At 41.6% G+C, this 21411-nt stretch overlaps 1 protein-coding gene across 3 annotated transcripts in view; it reads right to left on the bottom strand.

Moving 5' to 3' along the window:
* The window catches only part of MIB2 (MIB E3 ubiquitin protein ligase 2), a 90974-nt gene extending 72717 nt beyond the window's left edge, over positions 1-18257 (bottom strand). For 2 of the 3 annotated variants that reach the window (XM_073656832.1, XM_073656828.1), the window contains exon 1: positions 18111-18257. The gene's annotated coding sequence lies outside the window, so the exon portion shown is untranslated. Of the gene's footprint in view, positions 1-18053 lie in introns of all 3 variants that reach the window. The other variant, XM_073656829.1, reaches the window with a different exon arrangement.
* Between the last annotated feature and the right edge of the window lie 3154 nt (positions 18258-21411).

The following is a 21411-nucleotide window of genomic DNA, read 5'->3' on the forward strand; positions in this document are numbered from 1 at the left end:
CTGAGATTCTGATTTGGCTTTTATCCTAAGTCGTATTACAAGGCTTGATAAAGGGTCGATAGTGACTTGTAGGACTGCTACTTCTCATAGGTGGCACTAGAGTTCAAGTCCTGTTCTTCTATGAAGAGACAATTTGCATATTTAATTTTCTCAGAGGAGCATGCAAGGCATTTAAGCCTCCTCATACTGGCAAGCCAGACATGGCATGTCACTCTCCATAAGGAGAAAACTTACCCCTTACATCACACATTATGTGGGAATGCTTAACTAATAAGAGTGGTCTGGTAGGGTTATGGAGAACTCTAGGCATACACTGGTCCTGTTAGATAGAAGTTATCCTTGAGAAGATTAAGGCCTCATTCACACATCAGTGCTATTCGTGTTTTTCACCACTCGTAACTATAAAAAAGTGAAAGGGGCCATTCACATGTACGTGTTATTTCACGGAAAAAATGTTCTGTGCAAAGACATGTGCGATATTGATCCAAAATCGACAATGCAAGTTTATGAGTACGTGAAAAAAAAATCAGACAACAGGTCATTCCGAGTGTGGTCAGATTTTCACGGGCTCTTTTTTTTTTCTCACATGCAAGAAAAATGTATAAAAATTGAATAAAACTATCTGTTTTTGTTGTACGTGAAAAAAACTGAAGTGTGAATGAGGCCTGACAGGTTAATTTGAGGTTCTCGAGTTCGGAAGAGGAAATACTCGCCCTGTCTATACATCATGGTCCATACTTGCACCATGAAACATGGATGTGCAAACTGGCCCAATGTTTTGTACTAATTCCCTCCTCTTGTACCACCCCCCCCCAAAAAAAACCTCACATAATAGAGGTGTTCCAGACTTATTTATTGATGACTTAAAGTCACTACTATCAGATTGGTGCAGGTCTGACACCCGGCGCACCCACCATTTAGTAGCTGGCAGCTCCAGTGTCAGCCAGATGTAAGCAGTGTAAGGAGCCAGAACACCACCAGAGTGTAGTCGCCATTTTTGGGTCCAACATCTCTCATTTACTTGGGCGTCGGACCCACTGATCAGATATTGATGAATTAACCTAAGGGCGCAGTCAGATGGCCATATAAATCGGACAGAGATTGGACTGTAGTGCTCGGACTGGCCAGCGGCTCTCTCGACCCGAGTGTGACAGCTGCTTAGAAATACATGAAGCTGTCACGCTCGGGTCGGGAGAGCCGCCGGCCAGTCCGTGCATTCCGATCTCGATTTATACTGAATGCGCCCTAAGGATATTCCATCAGTATCAAAGTCCTTGGACAACCCCTTTAAACTCAGTAAACTCTGACCCTAGGTTAGGGCTCCACGGTGATTTAACTGCAACTTGCATTGAAGACGCACAGCTATTTTACAGTGCAATTTGGCTGGGAATTGCAATTGAATTTAACGTTTATTTAATTTGAGTCATGGGTTGTAAACTTCTTGATTGTGTTGCGCACCGTGGACAAAGGAATATCAAGATCTCTGGAGATGGACTTGTAACCCTGAGATTGTTGATATTTTTCAACAATTTTGGTTCTCAAGTCCTCAGACAGTTCTCTTCTCCTCTTTCTGTTCTCCATGCTTAGTGTGGCACACACAGACACACAATGACTGAGTCAACTTCTCCCCTTTTTATCTAGTTTCAGGTGTGATTTTGATATTGCCACAGGCGATTGTGAACGAGCATCACATGCTTGAAACAAAGTTGTTTACCCACAGTTTTGGAAAGGTGCCAAAATTCTGTTCGGCTCATTTTTGTTTTTTTGTGTGAAATTATGTCAAATTTGCTTTTTTTCCCTTTCTTTTTTTATTTTTTATTTTTGTGCTGTTCCAATACACACAAAGGAAATAAATATGTGTATAACAAAACACGTGTAATTGCAATAATTTTTCTGGGAGAAATACTTCATTTTCAGGAACAATTTCAAGGGTGCCAACACTTTTGGCCATGACTGTACTTATAGGGATTTGGCAGCCCACTGTATTGGTGATGATTGGTAGATGGGTGAGGGTCTCACTGCTGGGATCCCCACTATTCTCCTCTGGCTGAAAAACCACATCCATGTGGAGCTGAATAGAGCAGCCGGTCTTACACACACATTCACAGTCTATGGTGCTGATGAAGACGACCGGACGGCTATCATCCACTTCACTTCCTAAATCTAAAATTGGCAAACAATAAACACAGACCGAACAAGAACACTTACAATAGCGGTGCTATATACACATGCCAGACAAGGGACCATGGTAATCATTGGCCAGGGCGTGTGTATACAGCACCGCTGCTGCCGCTTTGTGTGTTTTTGTCTGGTTTGTGTTTGTTGTTACTCTTAGTAATTGCATGTGAGGAATGACTCCAGCCGGATGTGAAGTTGTGTCCTGTGCATGTATCTCTGGCTCTGCAAATTACCTCTTCAGAGAGGAAGAGGACTTGGACTTTAGCGCCATCTATTGGAAGTAGCAATCCTAAAAGTCAATATAGACCTTTTAACGAGCCTTGCCTTATGGCTTAGGATAAAAGCCAGAACCAGAATCTCAATTTGCAGACATGGTGCAGAGGTACATAGCATTGCGTACAAGTGTCCTCACTCTGACATGCCAGGCCTGGATTGTCACTCTCCACAAGAAGAAACCTTACCCCTTAGATCCCATTCTTAAGCCTCTTACTCAGCCAAATCAGATCTCATACTTTGCACTGACGAGGTGCAATACCCCGAAACACCGTGTCTGCAAATTGAGATTCTGGTTTGGCTTTTATCCTAAGTCATATTGCAAGGCTCGTTAAAGGGTTGATTTTGACTTTTAGGATCGCTACTTCCAATAGGTGGCGCTAGACTTCTCATCCTCTTCGTCTCTGAAGAGGCAAATTGCATATTTAATTTCCCAGAGGAGCATGCATGGAGTATAAGTCTCTTCACTCTGACATGCCAGGCCTGGCTTGTCACACTCCACAAGGAAAAAGTTACCCCTTAGATCTCTTTGGCTCCTAATAGGTGAGCATATGGAAAAGGAGTTGTCGTATTAGGGAGACTACCCCTTTAAGAACATATAATAGATTATTGCAGCAACCTATTTTGTTAATTTTAAATGGTTGATTATTAAAAGTTACATATTAATGCACATCCCTTTTCCCCCCTCTTATTCTATACAATTTGAACAAGTGGTGTTCAAGAATTATTTGCTGAATTTATCAACTCTTCCCCTTTAAGAACAGGCATATCCAGACCTTTCACCCTCTATACCTTTGATCCAGTTCTTACTTTTAGTATCATTGTACATTGGATACATTGTATACAGTTATAAATGGAGAATTTTCCCTTTTCCTGCTGTGTCTTGTGTTTGGTGTAAGCGCTCGATCTATGTTCAGTGTGTACAGAGGACAGGCTAACGCTTTTGCTACCTTCAGGTTTATGCGCTTTCAGTTCGGTTTACAGGACGTTCTGTTTACACCAAACATTTGTGTTGTGTGAACAGTGAAGTAGAAATTAGATAAGATCGGAGAGCTTGTAATGCAGGGAAATATATCCGGCTTCAACACCAAATCTACATGGCAGCTGCTGTATTGCGGGTTTTGAAAACTTGACATCCGTCCCATCCGTCAGTCACCCAACCCTGCAGACAATCAGTGTCCTCAGCAGAAAGGTGTCTTAATAGGCTGGATGTCATCACTTCTGGTCCTGAAGAAGACCACCAGAGCGGAGGTGCTGGAGCAGAGTAACACTTTATAAAGTTTACTTTTCCTCTAGTAGGTTTGCTAAAAAAGTGGTGAAAAATGCCTTTAAAAGGGAAGGTGCCGTGATTTTATTTTTTATATGAATAATTATTGGTTATATAATCAATTATTTTTCATACAAAATTAAATGAACTACTTTAATATTTCTTTATTTATTAATTTTATACTAATTTGAATAATTTATTAATTCAATCATTAAAATTCAATAATTGATTCATTGAATATTTTTAATTCTATAATCAATTATTTTTAATACAAAATTAAATTAACTACTTTAATATTTTTGTATCTATTAATTTTTACTTTAGCCACGGGGGGGGGCGCCATTTTCATTTGGGGGGCGTGTAAGTGTCTGAGCAGGACACTTACACGCCTCGCTTACGGCAGCCTATGTAATGTTATTGGTCAGTATGGTGGGTATATTATTTTGGTGCAGGGTCCCCTGACAATGATCCAAATTATACAGGAAATATACTAGGAACAAGGTCTATAATCCAATACACCTAAGGAGAATTGAAAAGGGTTGTCCAAACCTGGGTACATTTTTGGCAAGCGGTAAAGCTTGACGAATCCTAACAATGAGTAATATACACACCTTGGAAAAAAAAATTAATGGACTTCAATCTATATATATATATATATATATTTTTATATATTATGAATACACACAACTCAAGCCTATATGGACAGCTCAAATATGGAAAAAATGGCTGACTTTCCTCCTCCATAGTAGATGATGGGGAATAAAAGGGTTGTGCATGCTGGATTTCAACATGCCCAATCCTTTATTTTCTCTAGCGATAAACCACCACCAATGGCGCCTGCAGACAAGCGTGTGAAAAATCATCAGAGTTTCATCCAAAAACTCTGACTTTTTTCTAGAATTTTCATCAGATTTTCATGTATGTGTCTAATTTATACGTCCATGACATTCATTTGCTATCTATTTTCAGACAACTTCATTAAAAAATATACATGATCACATAGTTTCCTAGGTTTATAATAGAAATGTATCCATTAAAGTCGGATGGCTCTCTGATGGTCTGTGTGGGATCTGATTTTTTTTCTCACACCAATAGACTTGAATGTGTGAGTCTCATCCAAGACTCGGATGAAGGCCACGTTCAGTATTCGGTCAGTATTTTGCCTCAGTATTTGGAAGCCAAAATCAGGAGTGGAACAATCAGAGGAAAAGTATAACAGAAACACGTCACCACTTCTGCATTTATCACCCTCTCCTGGTGTTGGCAGACAAATACTGATGTAAAATACTGACCAAATACTGAATGTGGGAACGTGGCCTAAGGCTCCGTTCAGACATCAGTTTTTTTCACGTATGAGATGTTATCCATGTGTTGTAAGTGATTTTTCACAGACCCATAGGAATGTATGGGCAATTTCGATCCATGACTTAGATAAAAAAAATTAAATTAAAAAATATAAGTCGCCATGATTTTCTTTGTGGACCACCCAGTCCACAAAAAAACAAGGACGTTTGAACGTCCCCATATACTATAATAGGTATGTGTTTTGTGTGAGAAAAACACATATACAACATGTGTGAATGAGGCCTTGGACAGGTTGGGCCTTGGACAGGTTGGGCCTTAAACTCCACTTGGGTACTGGAGTACAATTGCATAAAAGATTTCCGATATCTCCAGAAGTGTCAAATGATGAATTCACCGAAAACATCTCAATCATGTTGAGCAAGCATTAAAAAATGAAAACTAGCACTGAAGATAATAGAGTAAAAATGGTACAAAAGTCATAATGAATTTGACGCAAAAAATATAAAATCCTTTTTATATATATATATATATATATATATATATATATATATATATATATATATAAGAAATAAGATGACATAAAAAAGTAGTATTAGTGCATTGGGAAAGTGGGATTTTTTGCAAGTAGTTCACTGTAACAGAAGGAGTTAAAATGACTCTTCTGCTCTACTTTCCAAGTGCTCTGATTTCTTCAAGAGTAATACAATGTGACCTAATAATTATGTTTGTGTGTAATTGTTCTCCCACAACCCAATTCTTTTTTAATTCGGTCCCCCTCCCCCTGCATTGACTTCAGTGCAGAACAGGGAATATACACAACTGAGACATCAGCATTTCTCAGCCATTTCTCTGTACCCCCATATCTTCTTGGATGCTCCTATAAACATAAGATCACTGTCCCTCTCCATCTTAATGCTTGTGTCTCTGGCCTGTTTTACAGTGCATTTTATATCGGTTTACCCCACAAAAAGTGATTATCTTCTCTTACGTCTTATGTTAAGCAGTCTGCCATCTTTAGGACTTTGCCTAATTTATACAATTGTGTTTTTTTGTGTGCGAGAAAAAAAAAGCAGCATTTTTCGGTAGTGCGCTGGATGCGATTTTCAGCCATTTTTGCCCATTTTTACCATCAGTGTGGCATCCGGTTTTCTCGTATGCAAAAAGAAACCCAAAATATCTCCAATCTTCTACACATTAAACAGTAAAAAAGAACATGTGAAAAAGAAGCAATCAGTTCACCTCTCCGGATGCACGGCAAAATACTCCAGTAATAGCAACAGTCCAAACAATAGCCGGCACTCACATCTTCTTAAAAAGAAATAACTGCCGCGCTCCCGGGCAACATGTTTCAGACCTGCATGGTCCTTTGTCAAGGCTTGTGCAAAGGACCATGCAGGTCTGAAACATGTTGCCTGGGAGCACAGCGGATATTTCTTTTTTGGGTTTTTCATTCTTGTGTTGTTGTGTTCAACCATTTTTTGTGCCTTTTATACTACTGGATCAATAAAGCAATTCTTTTAAGAAGATGTGAGTGCCGGCTATCGTTTGGACTGTTAGTAAAAAAGAACAGCACTTGAATGACCCATGCCCACTGATGGCATGTGTGTGTTGTCCATTTTTTTTTTTATTTGACCCATGTATGACCCATAGTCACATACTCTTAAGTAGGGTTACTTACTTTCCATGTATTCATGAACCAGGGAGCACTGGATGAACAATAATGCATAAATGAGCTTCCATGCCCTTGTGTCGCCCTTCCCCCCTGCCCAGTGATTGACAGGTGTCCGTATCTCTGATACTTGGCCAGGATTAAGTAGCTTTGAACTTTTAACATCAGACATATGTGACCGGGGCATGGGTCTGCTGAGGCAGATTTTTTCTAGATGGAGGATGGCAGCAATCCCTTACTGAGATTAATAAATCCCTCCATAGGATTTAACAGGATTGTAAAGTCTCCTCGCCGGTGATTGGCTAAATCTGGATTCAAGTGTCCAAAACCGAATTAAGAATGACTGCAAGCAAATGTCTCGGTGAAATGATTAAGAAGAACCGTCCTATAAATAGCCGGGGACAATAATCCTGGATAAGTATATTATCCAAGTCTCGGCACCTGCTGAATGACGACATGCTGTAACAGACGTGTGTGACGCCGAGAATACCAATAAAGGAACAAGAAAACATCCGGCAGAGTAATCCATACAGAATAAAGCTACATGACCACCAACATTAAAGTGGTTGCCCCAAAATCAAACTAGGTAATAAGTTGCTGATCGCTGGGGGGACTAACCTTTAGATTCACGAGTAGGGCGGTCCAGTGCCCACCAACTGAATGTAGCAAGGCACGAGCATGTGCACTTCCGGTCTGGGACTGACAAGAGATAGCCCAGTGCAACTATTTTTGTCAATCCCATAAAGGTGAACGGGTGCAGTCTCGAATGTGCGACCACCTTTCCATTCACGGAGAAGTGATTATCAGTTATTTATGATGTATCCAATGGAGGAGTTAAACTCATAATAGGAGTCAAACAACTATTTAGAATATATGGCTGAATTCAGACGTTTGGGAAACGCAATTCAGATACGGTCCGTTACATTAGGACCAGCAAAGGGTCTCATGACCTAAACTCAACATCCACATATATGTCCACGAGGCTGTTCCGGTGGAAACACTGGGGTCCTGGGTTCAAATCCCACCAATGACATCATCTGCAAAGAATTTGTATGTTCTCCCATTTATTTGCGTGGATTACCTCCGGGTTCTCCGGTTTCCTCCGACACTCTAAAGACATACTGATAGGGACTTTAGATTGTGAGCCTCAATGGGGACAGCAATAACAATATCTGTAAAGCGCTGCAAAATATGATGGTGCTATATAAGAAAAGCATAATAAATAAAAAAAATAATACTTGTTAATCAAGGGGATCAGGGTTAGGAGAAGCCGCCGGTGACAGGCATCGGACTTGTCATCCAAGAGGCCGGCTTTTCAAAGTCTTTTTCTATACAACACCTTTGTAAGGTCAGCATCAATCTCCTGTAAGGCTAAATTTAAAGGGTTATTCCAAACATTAAAAGGAAGAACTTGGTAACATTAAAAGGTAAGAACTTGCAGATAGGTGGGGATCTCACCAATCTCAAGAACAGGGCTCTGTATTTTAGCAGTACATTCAATGGATCAGTGAGATACCAGCTGTCGAAGCATCACCCATCTATGAGTAATCATTGGAAATAACCCTTTAATATCTCATATTCACTGTCCAGAGTATATGTATTCACATGCAGCATTCATTTGGATGGCACCTGCAGAAAATATAAAACCCCATTAAAAAAATTAAAAAAAAATCACACCACCAAAAATGCGAGTACTAAAAACAAAAAAAAGAGAAGTACAAGAAACGACTGAGATGAGTTTTGAACAAGCAGATAAAACAGTGTGAAAACCTTAAGGGGCTTTCTGGTGATGCGACTATCTGGCGTACTCACTGGTGGTCTTACTAAGACCCTTACTGACACCAAATAGATGGATTACTTCCTGTCGTCACTTTTAGTTGCTATTTAGCATCAGTCTCATGCACAATTCTCATATTTCCCCATAAAAAATGTTTCGATTTTAAGATCAAAGCCTTATTTACTCTGCCCTACGTCTCCTTTCATTTTCTTTCTGGCTGCAGATTGTGCCCCGGCCGGCGTAGAAATACATACACGCGTCCTGATCAGTTTTCAACCCTGAAGCACCAACCAGTTAAAAGAGCAGGTTTATCAAAACTGACTAAACAGAATAACGGTCTTTGTTGCCCATGGCAACCAATCACAGCGCAGCTGTCATTTGATCAGAGCTGTTTAAATTTTAAACTTCTAGACAGAACAATCTGTTTCCATGGGTACAGACTACAATTAAACCCTGAGTGTAGTCTGATCCTGCAGTCACCTATGACATCTGACCCCTCTTGTTGCTAGCCTACATGGGCAGATCAAAGAGAGTAAATCATGACCACAGGATGGGACTACACCGGGTCATTTTATGGACGTTAACTAAATTTAGGGGAATTGTTTATATGCAATTTCCTTCTCCCCTTTAACCCTACCAAAAAAAGGTCTTTTCCAGTCCGGATGAGCTATTGCACACAAGCTATTAGCTTTCTATAAATGGATTATTAGACTGTTAACTATGGATGGATGAGCACTATGGCTCTAAGCAGAGGAAATTCATTAATGAAAATGTTCTCTCTTTGCCATTACTGACAATTTCTGAGTATTATTAGAAATAGATGACTAAGTGATGCCTGCATCTTACTTCTCGCTTCATTTTCTTGTTGTCAGTCAAGATGTAAAACAATCAGACAACGATTATGACGCAAAGATACAGAGAGAAGACGCAGGCCCAACTGATGGTTGACGAAACACTTATTCCTAATAGCTAGAAGTACAAGATCAATAACCCTGGACGGCTACGATAATACAGTTTCCTGGAAGGTACGAAACAACCGCAGGAGATACTGAAGGAGATCTAGATGGGGAGAGGAAATGGGAAGGGTTATTCAGAAGATGTTTGACCAGACAAGACTTTAGGGCTTGTTCACACGGTGTGTTTTTGTTGTGTTTTGTCCATTTTTGCCAAGGAAAAAAATGTAGCGTTTTATAGCACCAGCAAAGCGAATGAGATCTAGCTGCGCAAACATTTTGCAAAATTGTACTACACGCAGTCCAACAGATTGTCTATAATTTACGTCAGAAAGCAGCGTAAATAAAAGCAGCTGGAGTAATGGACTTACTTTGGAGCACAGGCAGCCCAAAAGAGGCGCGCGAGTCTTATTGAATTTTCTATATCTTACTCCAAGGGTAAGGAAATTCTGGTCTTGATGAATTCCCCCGAAAACGGACATTGCAAAATCTGAACCTCACTAATTTAAAGAGTGGCTAATGGATGCACAATTTTGTCTCATAATCACGCAGTCATTAACCGCTGTGGGTTTGTGGAATTTTGCCAGCATGGCCATTCACACCGTGCGGCTTCACCGGTAACAATCTAAACAATAAGAGACAATGACTCTGATTAGTGGTGGTCACTCTTTAAAAGGTTAATTAAGGGGGAAAAAAAAGACAAACTGCCTCTCAAAGTTATATTTACAGGATACCTAAACTACCCACGTTATCATATATGTATCTGTTAGTTTGCTTTTTTGATCTAAACTATAAAAGGTTGACACTTGGCAGGGTTTCCAGAGTCTATAAAAAAATACTGCAGAGGCCATATGTTCTCCACAAAAGAGGTTTGAGAAGCATTTCCTTGAGATGCTTCTTAAAACGGTATTCCCATCCCATGCAGTGATTGCATAATACTAGGATACGCCATCATGTTTGGAAGTAGTCCGACCTTTAAGATCCTGCGTATGAAGGGCACGCAACGATAATGAAACACTGCAATCCTTTCACTGTTCTCCTGCATAGCGAAGTCCTAGTGACGTGGCTGCGGTTCTGAGTAGCTGGGAGATATGTTGAAAATTATCAGAGGGAAATATGTCCCCTAACCTACACTGTGTTCCCTCCACTGTTAGAACGGGTTGAAGTCTAAGAGGTCAGGATCGACAGCCACATCCGCAACACCTCTGTGCATAGAGTAAGAAGCCTATACACCCTCTTTGATGATTCGATAGAACATGATAAAGGGTATCCAACCAGCTTAATGGGCTCCCATGTACCCATTTTGCGTTGACCGATTTAGTTTAGATTGACCCCAAACAAATTCTCTTATGGGCAATAGGATTTTATCTCTCAATAAGAACCAAGATGTTATCAAACATGGAAGTGGGAACTGTCCTGGATGGAAAGGCGGATACAAACTATACATGGGCACTTCTCTAATGGATTGGGGAAGGGGGGGGGGGGGCAAAATAATTTGGGAAACATTTGTACTTTTTCAATGGGGCACCCAACGCTGCTTGACAGCCTTTCTGATGTTGAATCACTGTATAAAGTGAGGATGTCCAGTGTACCTAAAATATAATGGCTCTGGATCTCACACCACCCTGACATTTTCCACCCACCTCCTTGGGACCTATTGGAGGAATCAACTAAGATTATTTGTTTTATGCGCATTGACACATTGGTAATAAAAATTGATCATTAAAACAATCTATTAATTCCAATAAATAATATTTTATCATATACTTCCTCTCCTTCGTTGAATTTCTGGCCTCAGTGGACTAGCACGGTGCACGCTATTTGATAGTACACAACCTTGACTGCTCCACAGTTGGTCTACACAGCCCTCCCTCGTGTGACACGAGAACATCTGAACTTTTGTACTGTTTGCTCTATACCACTCCGCTCTGTGCTGCAATGTCCTTATTCATCTCTATTGGCCACAGATCTGACTGTCGACAGAAAAGCTCAGTTGTGTAACGTAAAATAGGAGTTTGATCCTGAGTGAGCCGAAAATGTGACCATATAAACAATACATGCCTATGGCAAACTAGCAACGGTGGTCATATACAATCAGTCGTATTGACCCAGGTATGGGGTGACATCCAAACATCTAATGACCAAGGGGCGGAAGTACTCAGCTAAGCCCTGGTCTCCACCAAAACTGAAAATGGGCTGTTTATAAAAATCTTTCGGTGGGGGGGCTCAGCACCTAGACTTGCTGGACAATACCTCAGAAACGTTAAAAGTTTTCTGACAATTTCTTCCGATAATGATGAGAAGATCTTGATCTTGTACAAAATGCATTTCAAGCATGCCGGAAATTCTCTATAATTTGGTTGGGACCTTGCATTTGACACACGAGATCAAAAGAGCCTTCCTCAGGATCAGAGGTTTTGCTAACACGCTCTAGTTTTGACTAGTATACTTAAAAGGAAAGTCCATCCAAAGTTATCTAAATAAAATAGGAGACAACCATCAGGACAAATACAAATTTGCATATCCTGTGAGAAAACCTAACAATACGAAAAATTTGGGGACAACCTCAAAAGATTACGTCCTCCGTTCTGAAACCATGAAAAATGGATTCAAGGGATATCCTGACAAACTGTGTCTGAAAGTCAACCCCTTTATCATTGAGAGAAGGGAACAAAAGATTTGTCTGATCTGCAACAGCAGAGTTAGCTATGTGAAGAAGCTGAACAGAGTTTACAGCAGCAAAATGATATATTTCTAATTAAGACTATGTATAAATGTGCTAAAAGAAGGGGTCTCATGAAGTCAAACCATAGACATCATAGCCATCAGATCGCGTACAAGATCCCATCCCTCTGTGTGCCAGAACTGAGAGCTACTCGGTACAGGAGTCAGATCTTGTGGCCACTGCTGTAAAATTGGTTTCATTTTCTTATAAAGCAGAAATGAAATATCTTGCAATGAAAAGGTTAAGTAAATTCTCCAAAATTATTTCTAAAACTAATCTGCTCTTGGCAGGAGTTTAGGAACTTGTTAGAGAGGTCCCCAGAGCTTTGACCTGATAACTGCGATTCACATGGGGGCCTCAGCCGCCCCTCTAACACACGAAAGTAAGAATGTGCTCATGAACTATGGCAGTATGTTCTCCATCATCAAATCCTCTACAATTACCCTCCAGCTGAACACAATGAAAGTGCTGATCACTATAATGTGTTGGTATCTATAAAAATCACACTAAAAAATGTTTATTTTACCATAAAAGAGACTTGATACTTGTTAGATTATAAAACCAGTCATAAAATGTATATAACAAACTAGTGATAATAGAGAAGAAAATTAATTTAAAGGGGTTCTCCGCAACTACGAAATTCACGCCCTATACTTGAATGGTCAGTGTCTTTTTGCAAACGTTACATACATTAACTGTACAAGTGAATATAAGAAACATTGTTATATCTTATCAGAGAAATCTGCTTCTTTGTCAGCTTATGAGCCACTTCTCCTCCCAATGCCTCCCGAGCTCATCATTCATTCTGATAAACCTCTAAAATCCATCTCGGTGAAAACAGCTGCCTACAGATGTCTACGGAGAGGGGAAGAGGAAGAGCAGACAGAAGTACAGACATGTGGTGCTGCATATTTCTAGTAAATGTTTATCTCACTGGATTCACAGCTGCACTGCTCAGCACTACTGTATAATTTACCACCGTCTCCGTGTTACATAGAAATAGGAGAGAAGGTATCCCTCGTGTCTACGTATGCTGCAAATTGGAGACATAATAGCAGCTAGTCTCCACTCACTAGCTCACAGACAACTGAAAGTTATAAAAAGCCTTCAGAGGAGAAAACTGGTGAAAATGAAGGATAAAAATCATATAATGGCCATAAATGAGGTTATTCCCATGTACACACAAGAAAGCTTATCCTGAAAAATCATCTAAAACGATAGGTACACTTTTAGTTGGCTAGACACATCAGATTAATGTAAGAAAAACCCATTGTGTGACCCATCATCTAATGGGATTGTGCGGTGCTCAATGGCAAGTCATGGAAAGAAAGGGCTAGGAAGTCCATTCCTTAGAATATTCTATAACTTCCTAATCAGTGGGGGTTTCACAAACTTTCATGACAGCAGAAGGAGATTAATGTGTTGATGTTGTTGGAGGCAGTGACCTGTCCACTTAATTGGAGGAGATCTGACCCTGGTAGCTCTGCTGCACCCCAGTGAGCCCCAAAGTCCAGACACAGCGGCTCCTACCAGACATCCAGGCACATAAACTCTGTTCGCACATGGAGCTGTGCCTGATACAGCAGCTCAGCGACATTCAGATATTGGCAGCCTCATTCAGCTGATTGTTTTGGATCATGCGCTACTGATCAGAGTAAACAGATTAGCCTCCTGTATGTGATAGCAGATGTGTGGGGATAGAAAACCACAGTTCATCAGATCACATGAATGCTAGGGATGAGCTGTAAAGTAGAAAGAAATAGAAATCAGATCATAGAACGTTATGACGGAAGAAGATTAATGTGTTGATCTTGTGGAAGGCAGTGACCTGCCCTCTTGTAGATTAGTCAGATTATGACTATACAAATACAGGCGGTGTGACACAGGTGGAAAGGTGGAGATATGACACTTTGCAGGGGACGGGTATGCAGGACTTGTGCAAGAGCTGCCGTGGCTCATAGTAGCCCAGTGACTGGTCCAACCAATATGGCAACTACAGAATGACATGAGCATATTATATATATGAGGCTAATGAAAAATTTCAGCTAGTTCTCAAAGCAAACTATGAATTTTTAATATCGATTTACCAAAAAATACACATTGATGACCTATGCTTAATGATGGACCGACGCCACCACCACCTAGCTAGATTCCTGAAAGGCGATGTTCACCACCATTGATCCATGAATGCCTTCATCCAAACTACCCCTTTAATACCTACAGTTCCCGCCATAGGATCTTTCCTCGTATACAGAGGCTGACTGCCAGTGGTGTAACTTGAAGCTTGTGCCCCCAATGCAAAATCCCCAACAGGGCCCACAACTATCTCTGGTCTTTAATAGTAGTGGTCTTTTCCTATGCGGCAAAGGGGCCTCTAGTATTTGGGGCCCAGGTGTGATTGCTCCCCCTGCACCTATTATAGTTATGCCCTTGCTGGCTGCATATAAACATTCTGCGACATTGAATGACATTTACTTACTTTTTATAATGTATTTCTAATACAGAAAAAAAATAAAAATATTATTACTTTTTAATGTGAATTTTATCAATGAAATGCCAAATTCCCACTACTCCAGCCTAAGAAAATAAATGAGGCCTATGGACTCTTGTGAGGAGGACACATACTGTCCATGTCAGCCCAGATTGCCTTTTCGGATACATAGTGATACATATTATCCTTTTTTTATGATACATATGCACTGAGGAAACACAGTGAAGTAATACACAGAACAGAATGTGAAATGTGAGGTGCAGGTGTCATACTGTAGAAAGCTTCAAGGCCTCGTGCTGCCTCCACCCAGCGCGCTCCGTTATGTTTAAAGGGACATGCAATGATGGCTATCAATACTGAATCATCGGTGGGGGAAGGGTTCGATCTCTGTGATTGGTAGAACCTAGGGGATGTGATGTCCCAGCGGTGCCCATTCATTGCAAATTCTGGCTCTGCAACTTGAGACACAGCATCTCCTTCATTCTGCTACTTGATAGGAATCCCAGGAGAAAGAAGCCACTGACCAGGCTTAGAACAGCCAATCAATCAACCCCTTAAAGGGAATCTGTCAGCAGGTTTTGCTATGTAATCTGAAAGCAGCATGATACAGGGGCAGAGACCATGATTCCAGCGATGTGTCACTTTACACTGGGTTTTGCTGTTACAATAAAATCAGTGTTTTATCAGCAGGAGATTGATCTCCAGACTACATGAAAATCTGTGATTTATCAGAAGGAGTAGTGATCTACAGGACTAGGTGTCTCATGCCTCCTGGTCCAATCACACCCCCCAACACTGATTGGCAGTTTTCTGCCTAGGCACAGTGTATTCAGAAAGCTGCCAATCAGTGGTGTGGGCGGGGTTATACAGAGCTCAGCATTCAGAGATCTGCAGCAGAGAAAACTATGATTCTATCACAACTGCTGAACCCAGAAGAGTAAGTGCTATATTGCTGGAATTAGAGTCTCTGCCCCTACATCATACTGCTGTCACATTACATAGCTGACCGATCCCCTTTAAAACTACGTGAAACTGTCATGATCAGATACCCAACCATGTTTGTGGCGCCACTGATCATCAGAGAATCACTGAGTAAAACGACGTTCCTTAGGAAGAATCTCCGGGACGTCCTTTTCAGAGGACAGAGAGAGGTGCCTCCATATCTCCGAACTATGATTGGTGGGGGGGGTCTGTACATTGGTCTACTATTCTAACTACTTTTAGGCATCTTATAGGTTATAGTGACACTTTACGTAAAGGAACTATAAAGCCGTCCCTGAACATAGTTTGGGGGTCCAGTTTCTCTCTTCCAAAGGATGTGACTGCTGGACCCCCAGTGATCCAAACCCCTTATGCTGAGAATTGTGAATGGAGCGGCGGTCACACATGCACATGACTGTGCCACATATTGTCTATCTCACACACGTGACCAACTCTACATTCACAATCTTTGACCTTGGGACCACCGTCCAGTGATCAGGTTCCAGAGGTGGGACTCCCAGTCCCAGTTGTCATACATGTTATTAGTGGCATAACCAGTAATTTGAAATACAAGTGTGAAAAACATATTTGTATAACTTATTTTTAGGACTTTTTGATGTTACAGGCCCCAATCCTGAGGGTGCACTACTGAGAGATTCTGATAACATCTTTCTGAATTCTTTCCGGTGCAAAGTTGTCCCCCAAATCCATCGATGTCCCTAACTTTACACATCACTGCCAAGCAGGATGCAGATTTGGGTGACAACACAGCAGCTGACAAAAAATCAGAAAGGGGGACATGTTGTCATGAGTGTCTCAGTGGTGCAGCCTCTTTGCTTTAGCTCTATGGAGGAGAAAGCGCGCACAGGGGTCTGTATAGAAGCGACTCTCATCGACCCTAGTGATACCGACTGTGAGGTTTGGCACCATTATTTTATGATTAACCCTATAATAACTCATACAACATAATTGGGCCCCCTCCTCAAGAAAGAATTACCCCGTATATACGACACTTAACCCCTCAGTAGCCAGGTCTGTCTCTTCATAGACCATTTGCTGAATTAAAATGACTCCCCAAAATAATACAATAACACCCCAGGACAAGGGTCCCCTTTCTAGTTTCACATCTATCTCCCACCCTTAGGTTGTAGCATCCATGTTGGTGTTACCACATCTACTAAAGCTTCCCCAGGAGCTGTCACCCAGCTTTCCCTGACTCCTGAATGGTAGACTGGCTCAGTTATGCAAAAAACATTGACATGGGTGAGACATGGCTGTATAACAAGGCAGCTTCCAAATACAATAGTCTAGAAAAGATGGGCAACATCTATGTGCTATAAATCAATTGTCATCCAGCTTTTCCTGACTCCTGAAAGGTAGACTGGCTTAATTATGCAAAAAAACATAGGCATGGGTGAGACAAGGCTTTATAACAAGGCAGCTTCCTTATGCAGGAAAGATGGGAGACATCCCATCTAAGAGCTATAACATCAGTTGTCACCCTACTTTCCCAGATTCCTGAAAGACAAACTAGCATCTTTATGCATTGATATAAGAGTTGTTAAGGTAAGGCTGTATAAGAAAGCAGATTCCTTACAAAGGAGTCTAGGAAAAGCTGGGTGACAACCCATCTGAGAACTCAAATCACCCAACTTTTTCTGACTCCTGAAAGGTAAAACAGCTTAGTTATGCAATGATAGAGGGAATAGATGAGGCGTGACTAAATCGCTGGAAAAATACCTTTTGCAGTGGTCTAGGAAAGCTGGGAGAGGAGCCATTTGGGAGCTAGAGATCACCCAGCTTTCCCCGACTCCTGAATGGTAAATTTGTCTAGTTATGCACTGATATAGGGGTAGATGAAACACGGCTGTACAACTAGACAGATTCCTTATTCAATAATCTTAAAAAAGACGTCTGACAACCCATGCAGGAGCAGTCAATCAGTTGTCACCCAGCTTTCCCCGACTCCTGAAAGGTACACTTGTTTACATTTGTACTAATATAGGTGGCAGGTAAATTACAGCAGATTTATTAGGAAAATTGGGTGAGGATCTGTAAATACGGCCTCACCCAGCTTTCCCAGGATCAGATCGGACTAGATGGCTCGAGAACTGGATTTTGTTTATGGCAATAAGATTAGGAGGCAATAACGGATGTATCGATATAAGTAAATGGTAATATGGCGCCCGTACGCCGCCATAGGTTGCAAAAAAACAATTATTTTCCACCATTTCACATATTACCAATAACGAGTTTAACCCTCTAATTTCCAAATTAGCCAGGGGGGGGGGATAAACTTGTGCTATGAATCCGCACCCTGTACATCAAGAAGCCTATATTTTGTGGGGGTCAATATTTATCTTAAAGGGACATGATGGCAGCACTGCCACCCACTGAGAGTTGGAACAGTATAGCAAAAAAGTGTCACTGTCACCTGGTGCCGCCGATGCCAACCTATGCCAGGGTGAAGTACAGTGCTGTGGGCACTCACCAGCTGCAGGCAGAGCTGTGTCCCCGCTTCCCGGTGTCGTGTCTTCTCACAGCCGCATTTCCCTTTCCACTTACATCGTTCTCTCTGACAGTAGAGACGGCAGAATCCCGGCCGCGCAGAGGCTGACGGGAGTCGTAGTTCACACACTCGCTGATGCTTATTCTGCCAAAGGAGTGAAAGACTACAATTCCCGGCGTGCTTTGCAGTGGGGCCGTCTTTAAGGATTGGGGCTCCCCTAGTGCTCTCTGCAGTGCTTACATAGGAAAGCCCTGAGTGAATGGTGACTCAGTAGTGTGTGAGCACTGGCCTCCTGACAGGGCTACTGTCTCACCCCTTCTGTAGTGTTAAAATGAGCTGTAATGGCATATAGGGGTGTATAAGTGGGTGCTAATAGATTGCCACAAGCCCCTCCTGCTCACAGTGCTTGGGGGTCTGTCACTATAGTACACATAAATATCTATACAGGACTGGACAACCTCAAAGCGTTCCTTAGCTTATGCCTTCAAGGTTTTATTTTGGGAAATTGCTTAAATAGCAATTCCACTTGCATTGTATTATTATAGGAGCTCCGATGATTCCTTCGCAATACGGCAGAAAACAGGAATTATCTGCCCAAATATGTAAAAAAAATTAGGTGGATTTAGCAAAACTGATTAGTTGCCCATAGCAACCAATCACAGCGCAGCTTTCATTTTACCAAAGCTGTTTACGAAATGAAAGATGAGCTCTGATTAGTGGAGCAGCCTGGAAAGGATGTTGTGTGCACACTCCCTAAGGCAACATTCACACGTTCAGTATTTGGTCAGTATTTTACCTCAGTATTTGTAAACCAAAACCAGGAGTGGGTGATAAATGCAGAAGTGGTGACATGTTTCTATTATACTTGATTGTTCCTCTCCTGGTTTTGGCTTCCAAATACTGAGGTAAAATACTGACCAAATACTAAATACTCAACTATCTAGAGAATGAACATGTCACTTCTTTTAATCGCTTCACAATTTGCAAACCCTGAAGAGGTTAAAATAGATTACAAAAGACTGAACATGTGCACAGCGATGCCGCTTTTACATTGCTGCGTATTATGTTCATTTTTTGCCACGGCTTTGCAGTTGAAGAAGACGTGGGGTGCACATAGTCTTTGACTGGACAGTGTCTACTTTGGAGTGGATTTAATCAGGATCCACTTCAAATTAGTAACACGATTTTTTTTCCACCAGGCTATTTTTCAAAACCTCTTCTGGAAAAATAAAAATAAAAAAAAAACTTCTCATATTTACCATAAAAATGAATAAAAAGAGTTTTTCCAAGCATTTTTGAAACACTTTATTAAGGAGGATTTTGGAGCAGGTTGGCTCCAAAAAACTTGGTGTGAACGCACCCTTAGGGCTCGTTCAGATGAGCATATTTTTGAGGCGGTTCCTCCAGAAAAACACCTCCAAAAAATGGTTGAAAAACGCTTTTTATTCATTTCCATTGTAAATCCATTTTACTGTCCGTATGAGGATCTGAGGAGGATTTCCAAAAGATCTGCTGGAATGTGCTCCAAACTTAAAAAAAAACATTGAAAAACCTAAAAAAAAATGCTTCAGGAAAAGACAAAAAATCCTCAAAAAACGTATCAACAAAAAGCATTTCCTTAAGCTGTTTCTGACGGAAAAACCTGTCAATTTTGCCCACTGCCAAAAAACTCCATCTAGGGACTCTGGAATTGGGGAACAGAGCCCATCTTGAATGGAGCGGAGGTGTGCATGCTTGGTTTATAGGACTGCCGGAGAAAGCCAGGTACAGAGCAACTTTCCGCTAAGCCAGGCCCCTTCCGCAAAGTTATTCTCAAGTCTGTTAGAGGCCTTCAGCTCAAAAAGGCTACCCCTGACAGACTTGGCACTAGTCACTCCGTCTAGGACACATATGTCAAATACTGGCCAGCGGGCGGGGCCCCCAAGTATATTTGCCCCGTGACACCGGGCGCTCCCTCTCCCATCATTCCCCCTCTGCATCTGACGTCTCAGCGCAGAGGGTGCGATGACATCATTACAATGCGCCCGCTGTACCAAGATGTGCAGAGGATCTGAAGACACCATGAAGAGACTGGAGCAGTGCGGGAATGGGCATAGGTGGCTATTTATTTATTTTTTAATGTGAGGCCAACTATACTGTGTGGAGCACTATAATTGGGCGTATTATACTGTATGTAGCACTATGCGGGGCCCATTATACTGTATGCAGCACTATGCGGGGCCCATTATACTGTATGGAGCACTATGTGGGGCCATTGTACTGTATGGAGCTTCATGTGGGCCATTATGCTGTATGGAGGACTATGTGGGGCCCAGTATACTCTATGGAGGACTATGTGGGGCCCATTATACTGTATGGAGCACTATGTGGGACCATTGTACTGTATGGAGCTTCATGTGGGCCATTATACTGTATGGAAGACTATGTGGGCCCATAATACTGTATGGAGGACTATGTGGGGCCCATTATTCTGTATGGAGGACTATGTGAGGCCCATTATACTGTATGGAGGACTATATGGGGCCATTATACTGTATAGAGGACTATATGGGGCCATTATACTGTATGTAGGACTATATGGTGCCCATTATACTGTATGGAGGACTATGTGGGGCCATTATACTCTATGGAGGACTATGTGGTGCCCATTATACTGTATGGAGGACTATGTGGGGCCATTATACTGTATGGAGGACTATGTGGGGCCCATTATTCTGTATGGAGGACTATGTGGGGCCCATTATTCTGTATGGAGGACTATGTGGGGCCATTATACTGTATGGAGGACTATATGGGGCCATTATACTGTATGAAGGACTATATGGTGCCCATTATACTGTATGGAGGACTATGTGGGGCCATTATACTCTATGGAGGACTATGTGGGGCCCATTATACTGTATGGATGACTATGTGGGACCCATTATACTGTATGGAGGACTATATGGGGCCATTATACTCTATGGAGGACTATGGGGGGCCCATTATACTGTGTGGAGGGATGTGTGGGGATTACAGTTGGAGAATCATACTGTGATGGGGTCACCATTCTTTGTCAGGGAGATTGAGGGAGGGGAGAGAGCAGTAGAGTAATCATACCGTGCGTGTGGAGGGTACTGTGGGGGTCTCTTACTGTGTTTGGGGGCACTTTGTTTGCATCATACTTTATTATCTGTATTATTCAAGGTTTTTTATCCTTTGTTATTACATATTTAAATTAGGCCATTGGCCTTATGCTTTTTACTGCTCTTACATAACCATAGGCGGATTATATTGAGGGCAA

Source organism: Phyllobates terribilis, unplaced genomic scaffold (assembly GCF_046119375.1).
Source record: "Phyllobates terribilis strain yellow unplaced genomic scaffold, ASM4611937v1 Scaffold_12__6_contigs__length_324123572, whole genome shotgun sequence".
In the NCBI taxonomy this organism is placed as follows: domain Eukaryota; kingdom Metazoa; phylum Chordata; class Amphibia; order Anura; family Dendrobatidae; genus Phyllobates; species Phyllobates terribilis.